Source organism: Pleurodeles waltl, chromosome 10, assembly GCF_031143425.1.
Source record: "Pleurodeles waltl isolate 20211129_DDA chromosome 10, aPleWal1.hap1.20221129, whole genome shotgun sequence".
NCBI classification, from domain to species: domain Eukaryota; kingdom Metazoa; phylum Chordata; class Amphibia; order Caudata; family Salamandridae; genus Pleurodeles; species Pleurodeles waltl.
The window spans coordinates 108,071,685-108,087,705 of NC_090449.1; positions in this window are offsets into that span (position 1 = coordinate 108,071,685).

Consider the following 16,021-nt stretch of genomic DNA (forward strand, 5'->3'; position numbering starts at 1 on the left):
CCTGCATGGGGTGGGTTGCCTGCGCGGGATTGGCCACAGGGCCTGGGCACAGCAAAGGCTTTGCGACTACCCCACAGCCAGACCGCATGGCAGGGATTTGGCTGCCCGCGGGGCAGTTGGCCACTCGAGCTAGGATGGGCGGAGACGTCTAAAAATAGGATCTTACTTTACATTAGCACATAGAAATTCACTGAAAAAAGGATGGTTAAACTGGAGATAAATGTACGTAAGGTAGTAAGATTTTAATTTATGTTCAAAAACCTTGGAAATTCACTGGAAAAACACAGTTGAAGAGTAGTTGGACATAGGTCTTCTAATAATAAAAAACTATTGTAATAAAACCACAAAAACAATAATAGTCACCAGTTATATGTAACTGACAAGTATAACTTGAATCGCTGTGCTGCACCACTTATGACCTCACATATTACATCACTGATGACATGAAATCTATGGTGGTGCAGTTATACTTAGGTCAGTACCGTATAAGTGGTGAATTTTATTTGTTTTGGTTTGAAAATGGTTGTTTTATTATTAAGAGATCAATGTGTGTGTGTGTATATATTCTCTTAAAAAAACAAAGTTTACAGGGACATTATAGTTAGGTTCTGAATTTACTTGATATACATCAACAGTTATAGTTATGGTTATCTCAAGTAACTATAACTAGCGCCCTAAGGTAACTACACCTCAAAGCACAGTTTTCTCATCAATAATTTTATTGCACATGTTTCAGTGATATTCTTAATGATGTCACAAAAGATGTCATGACTGATGTAATATATGGGTTAATTAGCTGTGCATTGTGAGGGTGCTGGTTATAATTACCTTAGGGCACAAGTTATAATTACTTAAGATAACCATAACTATAACAACTGAATTTCTATGGTTTTGCGGAAGGAAATCCAGAACCTAACTATAGTGTCCCTGTAACTTTTGTTTTTTTTAAGTGAATTTTTATGTTTTTTTTAAATTCTATTTCCTAATCATAATGTCCCTGTAACCTTTGTTTGTTTTTTTCAGTTCATTTATATTTCTTTAATGTAAAGTAATTTCAACTACATTACGTTAAGCCAACCATTGGAACGCAGAGCCTTTGGCCATGCACGGTGGGGGTTGGCCTCAGGGCCTGGCCTTGGGCCAAGCTCTGTGGCCAACCCCAATATAACCACCCAACTCCGCGCCATGCACAGCCTTTGTCCATTTGCGTTGGGGGCTGGCTGAAGGGCCTACAGCCAACCCCCTATAACCACACCAATCCCGCACCATGCATAGCCTTCAGCCATATGCAGCAGGGGTTGGCTGCAGGCCCTGCGGTCAAACCCCCTTAAGCTCCAAACCCCGCACCATGCACAGCCGAAGGGTTTGTAGCTAATAGGAGGCAACATGAAATATATATCTTTAAGGGGGCCACACGGGCCTCCCCGAACCCCAGGGACCACCACCTTCCCGGTGCTATCTGAAAAAATTTGGGGGGGCCCCAGGGAGAATCACCTCCCTGGGGCAACATTAAATAAATATATGGGTGGCTGCACAGAAACTCCTGAACCCCAAAGACCACCACCTCCACGGGGCTGCATAATGAAAAAAACGTATAAGGGCCGCGTAGAGCCCCCTGGGTCCTGGGGACCACCACCTCCCCGGGACAACATTAAAATAATATATGGGGGACCTCTTCGAGCCTCCCCCGGGCCCCAGGGGCCACCACCTCCCCCAGTCTACATAATCAAAACAACTTAGTGGATCACAGAGACCCTCCACAGGTCCCAGGGACCACCACCTCCCCGGGAGAAAATTAAAAAAATATGTGGGGGGGCGCATAGACCCCCTGGGTCCTGGGGACCCCAACTTCACTAGGGCTACATTAAAAAAAATATGTCCCCAGCAGTCCCACCGGCTCCTGCTTGCATTGCTCCATCACACAGGGAGCAGCTACAAATAGCAGCTCTGTGCATGCAGGAGCAATGTTTTCATCTCTTTCTCTGCTTGCATGTTAGCAGGCAGGAAAAGAGATGAAACCCCCACTTACAGCAAGCGGGAGCATTTTGAAGCTCCCGCTTGCTGAAAGTGGAGTGTTTGCTTTTGCTTGGCGCGAGCTGTCAACTCCCACCAAGCAAAAGCAAACAGCTACCTCTGGAAGTAGCAGAAGCTAGCCCTGGGGGGTGACAGCTCCCAGGGCCATGTATGGCTCAAAGAGGGTGGCCGTGCGGCCTCCCTCCTTCTATTTACCCCAGGAAGGTGGTGGTCCCTGGGGCCAGGGATCCACCAGGGACCCCCCCTCAGTAAATCATTCTGTAGCCCCTGGTGGGGCACAGGAGAGTCCGCAGGACCCCGCTATTAATTTTTTATATATGTTGCCCCAGAAAGGTGGTGGTTCCCAGGATGCAGGGGGGTGCACAGCCCCCTGCATACTTTCTAAACATAGCCCCCTGGAGGTGGTGGTTCCTGGACCCAGAAGGGTCCGCTGGACCCCCATTGCATTTTTAAAGATATAGCCCGGAGGAGTTAGTGGTCCCTGGGGCATGGGAGGCTGCTCAGCCTCCCCAAAATATTTATTAATCATAGCCCCAGGGAGGTGGTGGTCCCCAGGGCTACTAAAAGCCCCCCTCCTATTTTTACCCTACAATGCCCACGGGACCACCCCTCCTGGGGGGACAAAGCCTTTAGAAGCACGGGCTACAGTGTTTTTTTTTTTAAATCACTGTAAAATCTGAGGATCCAGATGTGGATTTGTCTGTGATTTAAAAAAAACGTTTATTCCTTGGGGGCCCCCAGGAGGACCCCTGAACCAAGGCTAGGGGTTAGGGTATATATACCCTGCCTCAAGGTATTTACTGTCAAGCGGATTTCAGCAGGGATTTCTCTGGATCCTCGTCCCTAGATATACAAATTTGCTTTCCCTTTAATATCTCAAAAACTACTGAATGGATTTCCACCAAACAAAAAAATGGTAATCCGTGGACCACAAGTAAATTTTTGCCAAATTTGGTGTAATTCCATCCAGAGAGGTTCGGGCTGCAGGTGTTCCTAAAGGGTCTATGGGAATTAACATGGGAATCGCACTTTTTTTGATCGCCTTTTTCTCAGCCCTCGCATCCTGAAATTTTCCATGCACAACAAGATCCAACATGCCACTTGTTTTGGAAAATTTTGTGATGATTTGTCAAATGGTGCCAAAGATATAGGCAAGTCAAAAACACCTTTTCTATGGAAACTAGGTCCTAGCTATAACTACCTAGTGGTGACTGCCAGTAGATAAAATATGTATATATATATGTATATATATATATATATATATATATATATATATATATATATATATATATATATATATATATTTGTATGTATTCACTAAAAAACAAAGGGTACAAGGACATTATAGTTAGGTTTAGAATTAGAATTTACACACAGAAAACTATGTAAATTCAGCTGTTATATGTAGTTATTTCACCTAAGGTAACTATAACTTGTGCCCCGACCATGCACAGTTTTCAGGTCAATAATTTTACTGCAAATGTTGCAATTATATTATCAATGATGTCATAGAAGATGTAATTACTGATGTAATATGTTGGGTAATTATCAGTGCATGGTGAGGGCTTGAGCTATAGTTACCTCAGGGCACGAGTTATAGTTACTTGAAATAACTCTAACAGCTGGCATACTATGGTTTAGTGCATATAAATTCTGATCTTAACTGTAACGTCCTTGTAATCTGTGTTGTTTTTACAGAATTTCTAAGGTTTTTAAATGCTCATTCCTCACTATAACAGCCCTGTAACTCAGTTTTTTTCAGTCAATTTCTATATTTATTTTTTTAACGCTACATGGGGGTTGGATGCAGGGCCAGGCCTGTGGTCAGGCCCTGTGGCCTACATCCTGTGTGCATCCAATCCCCTGCAGTGCATGGTCTTTGGCCGTGCAATGCAGCCAGTCCTCCGTACGTGCATCCAAACCCATGCAGGGTCTTCGAGGGAAAAGCAAGGAGATTGCACACCAAAACAGGGGAGAAAACAGTGAAAACTAAGGAAAAGCAAGGATAAAGCAAAATAAAACGGGAGAAAAAAGCAAGGGGTAATCAGTGAGAATGAGGGAAAAGCAAGGAAAAGGCACACAAAAAAGAAGGGGGTCTGAAACTTAGCTGAACATTAGGTACAAAGCAGGAGTGTCGCTTTGAGGAACGTGTGACTACAAGCACACACCCGTCCCAGAGGAGCTATGATATGAGAATCCAAATACCACTGAGTATCAAAGACGGACACCATAAATGATATGTATCATCTTATGACACCACATTAGTAAGGTGAATTGCCCCATATCACAGATCATGTATTATTTATCTTTCATTAGAGGTAGTCAAACAAGGAGTGGTACCATGGAGTCCACCTTGGTACTGAAGCGGAGCCTAGAGGTAAGGCTCCGAAACATGTAGACTAGGAAGTCAGATACATTACATACCCCATTTCAGCAGCCCCTTTTTAATCATACTTCCTCCAAGAGATCTATTAAATCATTGGAATTACTAGGAGACAGGTATTTTTAACTCACCCAAGACCCCACCACTCCTATCTCTCCTGTGATTCACATTGACAAGACTACATACATCAGTGCTACCACGTATCCCGTAGGTCATAGCACGCCCACTCCGTAGCAGAACAGGAAGCAACCCAATGATGAAGCATGCTACCAAGGGGTAACCCTGGTGAGTGAGGGTTTTTCTAAGAGGAAAATCCTTTTTCCTATCCATCCTGTGGTAGTTCTTTTAGCTGGGCATCTTTTGTAATGTTTTATATATATATATATATATATATATATATATATATATATATATATATATATACATATATTTCCACTGAAAAAAACAAAGGTTACAGGGCCGTTATAGTTAGGTTCTAAATTTACTTGTACAAAACCATAGAAACTCAGCAGTTATAGTTAGAGTTCTTTCAAGTAACTATAACTTGCGCCCTAAGGTAACTATAACTCACGCCCTTGTTATGCACAGTTTTCTTATCGATAATTTTATTGCAAGTGTTGCAGTGATAATATCAAAGATGCCATACAAGATCTCATCAGTGATATAATATGTGGAGTAATTAGCTGTGCATGGTGAAGGCACGAGTTATAGTTTCTTGAAAGACCTCTAACTATAACTGCTGAATTTTTGTGTTTTTGTATGAGTAAATTCCAAACCTAACTATAACGTCCCTGTAACCTTTTTTTTCAGTGAATTTCTATGTTTTTTTATCGTAACATAATTGTAATTACTATACTTTATTCCAACCCCACCGCTTACACCGTGGAGGGGAATTGGTCATAAGGCTTGGCCTTCAGCCAGGCCTTGCAGCCAAGCCCTTATAACCACCCAAACTATATATATACCTCAAAAACATGTCCGAAATGCGGAAGCTGTAAATTCATATAAAGTTATTTGGAAAAAATGGATCGCCCCTCCGACGCATTTCGGCCGTAGCCTTGTTCACGGATGGAGTGGTTATGAAATATATATATATATATATATATATATATATATATATCGTATTGAAAGTTTGTGGGTGATCTGTCAAGGTTGGGGCCGAGAAAAAGATGAGTCCCAAAATGCACTTCCCCCATGCATTTTCCCGAGGGAATTTAGACGGCTACAGCACGAACTGCTGGACGTAATTATGCCAAATTTGCAGACAGCTAGCTCTTGGTCCAGAAAGCACGCTTTTTGTGATGTGGTGTAATTTTGTTCAGTGGTTTTAGAGATATTAAAGGGCAAAACATGTAGATATCTAGGGATACTGATCCTTTGCGGATCCACAGCAGTTCGATCTGCGGATCCACTCACCACAGGAAGAATCTGGCCATAACCTGACAAGCTGGCCACAACCTGACAGGGAAGTGCGGCTGCCATTTTGTTTTATCAAGAATCGGTCCCCGGGGCTGAAATATGGGGGCGTTATGTACATGATGGGGTTGGGGGTAGAGGTTCCCTGACCCCATGAACGTGAGGCAAATTTGAGACAGTACCAAATAATGCCTGGAAATGAGCAGAAACTGTTTTTTTGTGGTTTTTGAGATCTGTGATGCCACCTGCTGGGCTCAGTGCGGCCCCCAGTGTAAATCCACAAGTGGATCTGCAGATCTTGGAAACCTCTAAAAAAATATATATATAATCACACACCCACTGAAACAGTAAGGAAAACACTCTCACACCCCTTCTCACACCCATACAGATATTCTCACATCACCTCTCACACCCAGATATTCTCAAACCCACACTCACATCCAAACAGACACTCTTACACTTACTGTCATACACACTCTCAAACCCATACAGAGAATCTAACATCCAGTCTCAAACCAAGGGAGACGCTCTCACACCCGCTCTCACATCCATATATGCTTACACCGACTCTTACTGAGAGAGACAGTCTTACACCAACTCACACTCAGATGCACGCACACTCTCTCTCACATCAAGACAGGCACTTTCACCCCCACTCTCACATCAGGCACTTTCACACCCGCTCTCACACCCAGACAAACTCACACCCATACAGACACTCTGAGAGCCAGTCTCATACCCAGAGAGACACTCTCACATTCAGGTACTCTCTCACCCAGACAGACACTATCACACACATTGTCAGAAGATTACCCATTAAATCAAACTTCCACAGGGGCAGATGCCTTTTACCCAACTCCCTCCAACAGATGCGTGCTCAGACTTTAATTGATTATCTGAACCCTGCATCCGCTAAGGGGAATAGGAATAGAAAAAGAGAGACCGCCTCCGGATCCAGTTCTAGCCTGTGTTTCCCACTTGAAGATAGGATATTCAGTGTGTGTCTCTGAAAACCTGAACCTTTCTTCTTATTGGGATTTCTTTAAAGGAAGGACCTGCAGTCGGGGTGATAAGAGAATAGATAGGTACATTCCTACTGCACATTCAACTGTTCAGCCATTCACATTCACCCAATTCTATTGTTCTCCTAACCTGGATCTTTTTAGAGACTAGCCTCTCTCTAAGAGAACAATGTTAACTTAATATCTTCTTTTCTCCAGGATTCAGAGGTTTCAAAGGTTCTCTTGAGAACAGTTAAAAGTTCACAAATATACAAACTACTAATGTCTTTTACAGGAAACAAAAACTCCTTCTCAACATTCAGTTTTCACAAACACAGTCTCTAGGAATTAGTCTGAGCACTGAGGTTTGTCTCTAAGACTGACAGGTCTGCAAAGCAAAGAGTTCTGGAATATATGTACCTATATATATTGGCAAGTCTCTAAATCATACAAAAGGATTCCTTACTGCAGTTGCTTGAAGTTCTGTTAAGCCAAAACTAATTCTCCTCAGAAAGCCGATAGCCAGTTGTTGGAAGAAGGAAAAAAATCAGCTTCTTCAAAAGGGAAAAAGTAGCTGGTGTGCACACCGTAACAAGAAAAATAATTAATTACTCAAAACTGGCAGAATTCTCTATGAAACAAAGCACCTCAGGAACATTGCTCATTCTCCTCAGGATGACAGTCAAAGTGCACAGCTCTCAGAGAGAAACAGCTGGAGGGAAGCTCCAGCACGAGACTAAGGTAGAAACAGTAGAGCGCCACTAGAGGATTTGCGGCCACCATCTTGAGTGGCAGTTAAACCTGAAGAAGCTAGTTCTAAGAACAGCCTCCGCAAGAGCCACCTGGAGAGAGGACGCCGCTGCAACCAACGTGGGTACAAAGAAAAGGGGAATCATTTTTGCTGACGGAAGAACTTAACAACGCTGGCAATAGTTTTCCTGTCACACATTCTCACAGCCAGATACTCATACCCACTCCCACACCAGGCAAACACTGTCACACCCACTCTCACCTCCACTCTCAAACCCACAGAGACACTCTTCATCCACTCTCACATCCAGATTGTCTCACACCCACTCTCAAACCAGGCAGACACACTCACACCCATACAGACACTCACACCCACTTTCCTACCCAGGGAGACACTCTTACATCCACTCTCACATCCAAATACTCACACACCTACTCTCGCACTTAGGCAGACACTTTCACACCCAGTCTCACATCCATGCAGACACTCACACCCACTGTCACACCCAGACTGTTGCTCCCTCACCCACACACACCAAAACACTCTCATACAGAGTCTCACACCATGTTAATCTTACACCTACTCTCACACCCATACACTCTCACACCCACTCTCTTACCCAGAGAGACACTTTCACACCTAATCTCGCATCCAGATACTCTCATACCAAGACAGACGCTCTCACACACACTCTCACATCCAGACATTTTCACACCCACTCTCACACTCAGACACTCTCACACCGATTCAGACACTCTCACTCCCGCTTTCATATCCAGACACTCTCATATCCGCTCTCACATCCAGATAGTGTCACACCCACTCTCACACCAACCGATGCCTTCACACCCACTCTAACATCCAGGCAGACACTCTCACACCTACAGATGCTCTTAAACCTACTCTCACATACAGATAGATGCTGTCACACCCACAGTCACATCCAGAAAGACACTATCCCACCCATACAGACATTATCACTGCCACTCATACCCAAAGAGACACTCTCACACCCACTCTCACATACAGATACTCTTGTATCCACTCTCACATCCAGATGTTTTTGCACCTACTCTCACAACCAGAGAGATACTTTGACACCCACTGTCACATCCAGACAGGCACTTTCACACCCACTCTCTCACCAAGAGAGATTATTTCACACCCACCCTCATATCTCAAAAGACACTTTTTACAGATACTCTCACACCCACACCCACACCCTGACACCAACTCTCACACCCACAAAGACACTGTCACACCAACTCTTACACCCAGGGAGACTCGTAGACACCCACTCTCACATTCGGATAGACACTCTCACACCCACCCTCATACCTAGAGAGACACTCTCACACCCACTCTTACTTGACCACACCCACTTCTGCCTTTGGCAAATGTTTGAAAAAACAAAGGCAGTTTGTGGGAAATGTACCATTAATTTTGCAAAGGTATCCTTCATTAGGATTTCCAGTCCTACCCCAGTAACTATGCCTAGGTCATTACCACCACAGTGCAGAATCGTAAGTTCTGGATGCTGGCGATCCCTAATGCTGTCAACCAAAGGCAGCACTTGAAGACACCTTAACTGTCTCTGGCCAACCCAAGTAGTAGTCACATTAGGTAAACATAGGTCCCTGTCAGTTCCACTTTTTCACACCCTCTCTCTGGCCCAAAGCTGTGTCCCACAATCCACACTCTAATCATTTTGGAGGGAATCCGGAGTACCACTCAGGACAAGGCTGCTGTGGAATGGGTCAGTTTTTAAATGAAATGCAGTTAAAATAGAATGTACTAGTTAGAATATAAAAGAAAACATTTTATGGGTTGTTCTAAATATGTTGGTGCATTAAGCTAGGTAGTAATTTTGTTAGAAAAGTAAACAGATGTCGGATTGGGTTTTGAGAAAGAATAATAAGTGTTGCTGTTTAGGATATGTGTATCATTTGAAAAATTCAACCACACCTGCTTTTCTTCATTTACATGTGAGCATGGTGCTTGCAAAAGCTGTTATGAACTTGTGACCTACTGCTGCAAAAGAATGTTGCAAAGTACATTACTATGGTAGCAGAGCTGCAGGAGGATGGAGGAAGGGAACCAAAGACTAGACTGTGACTTTGTAGTTGCAGTTCTACTGAGAAGAAAAACTTAAAAAATGTTTTAAACTGAATACATGATTTTATTGAAAGAGGAATGTATATGGCAGTATGTCACAAAATATTGATAAAATAAAATTCATACTCCCACATAGATCCATGGATCCACCCACAGAATTACTTGGGAGCCAGGCTGAGCGCCGCAGGAGATCTGCAGATCCGGGAAAAACCAGTATTGAATTGGGCGATCTTTTGAGGAGTGTTGGAAAGGGTTAACTATGAGATCCAGCCAGAAGATGTGTAGCAAAAGTTAAATATGAAAGAGACATTCTCATTCATTTTGTGATTGATTAACCTTGAAAGCAAAGATAAAAAGATTGCCATTAATGGTTGCCTTGCATGAGAGTGGTGTTCCATTCTTCTGCTTGGTTTTTGCACATTTTCAGTAACAAGAAATTCTAACTAATAATGACAGACAAATATTGAGACCAACAAACACACTTAACAGGTATGTGTAGAATAACATATTTTAATTTAAAATGTGTTACTACGGGTATAATTGTATATAAGATGAATGAGAGTGAGTAGCATGTTCATAACTAAAAGGGCTATAAATAATAGCTATGTGATAACAATGAGGAAAGGTATAATAATCAGCAATGAAAAATTATAGTCCCCTTTTAGCACACAAGACTCAACCCTTAGGTAGGCTCTAGGTGGGCCATAGAGCAGGGTAGTTTCTTGTTAAGAAGTGAAACATGTTATTCTCGGTTTAACTGAATTACATGTGGCCTTGCAGAGCCTTATGCCCACATATAAATATGGACTTTGACATACATACTGAAACTCATATTCCTAATACTGATACACCCACTTACATACTGAAGGCCTGATTTATACTTTTTTAGCACTGCATTTGCGTCATTTTTTTACGCAAAAGCGTCTCAAACGTACAAAATATAATTGTATTTTGTAAGTGTGTGCCCATTTTGCGTCAAAAAATGATGCACATGCAGCACTAGAAAAGTATAAATCAGGGCCTTGGAGAGCTGTTTATACATTCATGCATGCACCCAGACAGCAGTTATGTTTACAACAGTATAGGAGCCAGTTGCACAGGCATTTACATACCCCTGTACTCACCTCATTTACTTAAACATTTGGTGGGACACTCATAGAGGTACTGATACAGTCAATCCGGTATGAAGACAAATACTGACACAACCTACTTCACTTATCCAAACAAATAATACTCCAAACATGGCTCAGGGCTACTAATGCACAAGTGTGCACCTTTACTGTGAGTTTGAGCTCCTATTAGAAAGGCTGCTTGAGAATCCTCAATCTGTTAATTTACTACGGAAAATTGAGCACTCAGCTAGTCCGTAGGTAAGTGATATTGTAGAGTGCTTTGTGGTTAAAAACATTAAACATGTCCTTCTAATATCACTGAGTTAGAGATGCACTTGCATACTCCTGTGCTCAATTATATATGCAGTGTCCAGGCCACTCTACTACTCATACAGCCATTAACAAAAGGAGAGTGCCACTGACACAGCCACTAAGACTCTGAGATGGCTGCCTAGACATCCATACACACACTCATACAACACATATTTCCAGCAGTATTGTAGCCAGTTGCACACAGAGTTACATATCCCTGCACTTACTATAATTACTCAGTCAGATATCAAGCTAAATACTGACAGTACCTACTCACACATGCTGACAAGTAGTCATTTAAATATGTCTCAGGCCTAGCACTGCAGGAGCTGGTTGCGCAGTTTTACTGTCAGTTCGACTTACCATTAAAAAGGCTACTTGTCAGTCCTTAAACTGTTGTTTTACTACTGAAAGTTGAGTACTCAGCTAGGCTGTAGGTCTGCCATAGAGCAGGATGTTTTGAAGTTTAAAGATAAAACCTGTCCTTCAAAGTTTCACTAAGTTAGACGTACCCTTTCAGACTCAAACACTCACTTATTTGTGCAGTGTCCAAACCATAATGCAACTGATATACTTATTAACAAAAGGATAGAGCCAATGACACATCCAGTCAGACTCTCTGGGAGACACTTATACATTCATGCACACACCCAAACAGCAGTTATGTTTCCAGCAATATTGCAGCTTGTTGCACTCTAAGTTACATACCCTCGTATTCATGTTATTTACTTAAAAATCTCACGCAACACTGATAGAAGTACTAGTACACTCAGTCAGATATATAACCAAGTGATGTGATAATCTACGCACCCATGCAGACTAGTAGTTCTTTAAACACAGCTCCAGTCTAGTACTACAGAGCCTGAGTTCACACTTTTAGTGGTAGTTCAAAGGCATTAAAAATCCATTTCTCAAGTCTCAAACTCTACTTTTAGTACAAATAAGTCAGCTGTCACCTAGACAATCAGTGACATATGTACGTGGCAGTGAACTTATTGACACATCTAATTAGTTCTACTGTGTAATTTATTACTATTTTCTGTAGATCTAAATGTATTTTTGTTTGATTTCCAGGTATCCACTTATATTGAAAAAGGGAAAATCAGAATGCATCATAGCAGAGAAAGGAATGGGGGAAACAATACTTCCTAATGGGAACGGCTTGTAAAAAGACATAAATGGTGGAGAATGCGGACAAGAAAAAAGAACAGCTGGTAAGAGCACTAAGGACTTTCTGAAAAAACGTATGTGCAAAATTGCAAACTGAAAGAAATGTGTCCAGTAAAAACAAATGATAAACAGTAAGGAGTATATGCTTTTAAAAGTAGAAAATGTAATAAGGAAACACATAATTTGAGTTGGAGACAAAAACAGTCTAAAGAGATAAGAGTAAAAATGTTTCAAACCTTATTAATACATAATTTGCAAAAGAAGATGAATAAGGAGAAGTGCTATATTTAAACAAGAACAGCACATTGAGAGTATAGTGGACAAAGTATTTTCTCTGAAGAGGAAACGTTTTATATTAATAATGAACCGAATGAAGACACTAGACAAAACTATACTGTGCATGAGGAAAAGAACTTTAAGAAAAAGGCTTATTACAAAAAGTATTTTTTGTAATGTGTTTAAAGGTGAACGGCTGCACACATCTAGCACCAAACCGTTTTTTAATTAATAGAACTATTTACAAGAGAACACATTAGTCCTTGCAGCTGATACAAGTGGTAGTTGCAATGGAGTAAAAGATGGTAGTCCCATGGAAAAAGAAGAGATCCTTCCTTGGAATGTAGAAGAAGGGATAGCTGAAGAAGTGTAGGGAAGGTGTAGTGTTGCAGTATTTATACTGTCCATCAGGAATCAACTGATAAATTGAAAGTTTTCCTAAGAGAATTTTCATGGAGAAATCTGAAACAGAAAATTAAAATGCATCAAGGATTAGATCCATGCAAAGTTAGAACATACACTAACTTACAAGGCCATTCACTGGCGTGTCTTTCAAAGAAAGTGTGTAGAAAGATTTTCACTTTAGAATGTTAGCTGTGCATCATTCAAAAAGGCGCAATTTAGTTAGAAGAATTTGTTATGTAAAAACTTCAGCTTTATGTTTAGGAGATATGAATAGAGCTTTATTAAAATCTACTGTGGCAGAGGTTGAGAAAGTCTGTGAAAATATTCACATTTGTTTCTTTGGTCATGAAGAAGAGTATAGGGAAAATGAGGAGGTAGTGAATGCAGGTTTAGAGCAACAGGACACAGAGATTAGTATTGAAAAAAATGGAAAAGAGATAGACAAGTTCAATGCAAAATCTTCTGAGAAACCTGAATATGTTTGTATTTGTTGTCAATGCACTCACTTCAAAAATCAAACTCATAATGTAGTTGTATTTTCGAAAACTGAGCTAGATGACAGAGATGAGTGGCAGGAATTTGGTGACTATTTATTTGTAGAGGAATGCTTTGAGTTATCCACATACCAAATAATATATAAGTGCTGTAATAACAAATTAGAGGATAATAAAATGCCAGCTAGAGCATTTTATAATGGATTCAAATTGTTACCAATGTTACATGAACTTGATCAATTAAAAATGTGTGAATCAATTCTGATACAAACTAAACATCCAATTCAAGCAATCATTTGAATGGAGCCGAAGAAAAGGGAACCCCTACCAACAGAACTACAGAAAGGACTAAACGATAGAATTATGTATTTACCTTTAGATTTAAAAAACTGTTGACATTGGGTGTTGAAAAAGATGTAGATCAACCACTGATTTTTCTAGTAAAAGGAGTACTCACCAAAAGTAAAAACAAATCTGGCAAGAGTTAGTGGATGTGAAAAAAGGAAAACAGCCACATTATATTTGAGAGAAAATAGTGTTTTTTTCAAAAATGTTGCTATTATTGGAGAAGTAAGTTGTATTGATGATGAAGCACTACAGTCAAGTGGACAAATAGAAAAAGTGATTAAGCAGAAGTCGGAAGAACTATATGAACACTATAATATTCATCCACTTAATTCAAAAGAAGTTGTTGGGGAAGTTATTGATCTGTTTCAAATTAAACATTCAAGAGAAGCTCCAAAGAGTGTGTGGGGAAAATGTTTAGAGGCTTGCTACTTTCCACACCTATTTTCCACAGTAGTAGGAGGTTGCTATGATGACCGACATGTACAAATACCAGCAGCTGAATACAGGTCAACAAGACTATATGCAGAGTATCCTAGTTTTCGACAATATATTCCCTACCTATTCCATCAGTTATTTGAGAGTGACTTGTCAGGACTCTCTTGTGGTGTGAACCATATTCGTAAGACAGGAGTTAATCTGCAAAACCTTTCTGCAGGTTTTTTTTGATGAAATACAAGGCAAGGATGACAATCTGGAGTACAACTTAATTTGATGGCATGTCAATGAGGGACTAATGATACAGGTACCGTCGTTATGGAGAACTTAAAAGTATGCTCCAAAACTTAGGTCCGCCTACCTGGTTTGTGACACTTAGATGTGTAGAGTGTATATGGGATGATTTACTAGAATTTCTAATAGAGGCAAACTCTAACATTAGGGATATCAATTTAAAGACAGCAGGAAAACATTGCTCTTTGGATCCTGCCAATGCATGTAGTTATTTCAGTCACACATTTTAAGCAGTGCTGGGTTTTATGTGCAATAAAACAAATCTTCCTCTTGGAGAAGTTACAGATTTTTTGGGGTGAAAAAAATATCAGGCAAAGAGATGCTCCTCATATACACATGTTCCTGTGGGTAAAGGATGCACCAAAATTTGGAACTGATTCTGATGAGTATGTACTGTCTTTCATAGAACAGTCTCAGATGAGAATAGTAACAAAACCCTATGACAGCAAGTTCTATGCTTCCAAACACATAGATGTGGGAAGTATTGCTGCCGAAGTTACATATGTAAAGGAAAATGTTTATTCAAGATGTTGTTTTGGATTTCCAAGGCCTATCATTTTCAGAGGAAGAGTGAAGAGCTTTTTTTCTGCAGAGAGGCAAGCACTGTCAAGAAAATCACCAAAAAATACATATAATCTAAAAAAAGAACAGATGCCTACAAATCTATTAATGATTATAATCTTGTCATTCTGAAATTATGGAATGCAAACATGGGCATACATTTTGTTGTAGACGATTGCATTGTTGTTGCTCACTATGCCACTTCATACATCAAAAACTCAGAAAAAACAGAGCTGAAGGAATTGTGGGAGAAGATTTCAGCAGAAAAATCTATATACAAGAAATTATACAGTTTCAGTTAAAAAATACTTACGCATAGGGAGATAAGTTCCTTTGAGTGCTGTGACAGGTGAGTTCAGCTAACTTCTACTCAAAGTGTAGAGGAATTGTTTGGGTTAGTCTAGGCCCTGCCAAACACACAGAACAGAGTCTTGAAGTCCTTCCCATAAATTCAGTACCTAGCAGAGTACAATCCAGAGTGCAGCTATTGTAAAAACAAATATGTTGGATACCTACTATCCAAGAAGAAGTCCACAACTTGAGAAAATGTATCTTTACAAAATTCTGCAACACTATAGGTACAGAAACAATGTGTCAGAAAACATTGATGAAGGCAAATATGCTGTAGTTGGTTGCGATAGTGGTTTGGTTTGGCATGCAACGGGTAACTTAATAAACCAACAAAAACTTACTTGTTAATCTACTGAAAAAAAAGAATTCTATTTAGCTTTTCTCCAGCTATTCAAACCTTGGAGTTGTGAAACAGATTTACTTGGACAGGATGACTGCTATGAAGACTCTTTCAATGCTGTAAAGACAGCATTGAGTCTCCAATATTTCTAAACTACCTGAAAATATTAAATGAAGAAATTGAACAAGAGGAAACAATTGCCACTGAGATAACAAACGATAGT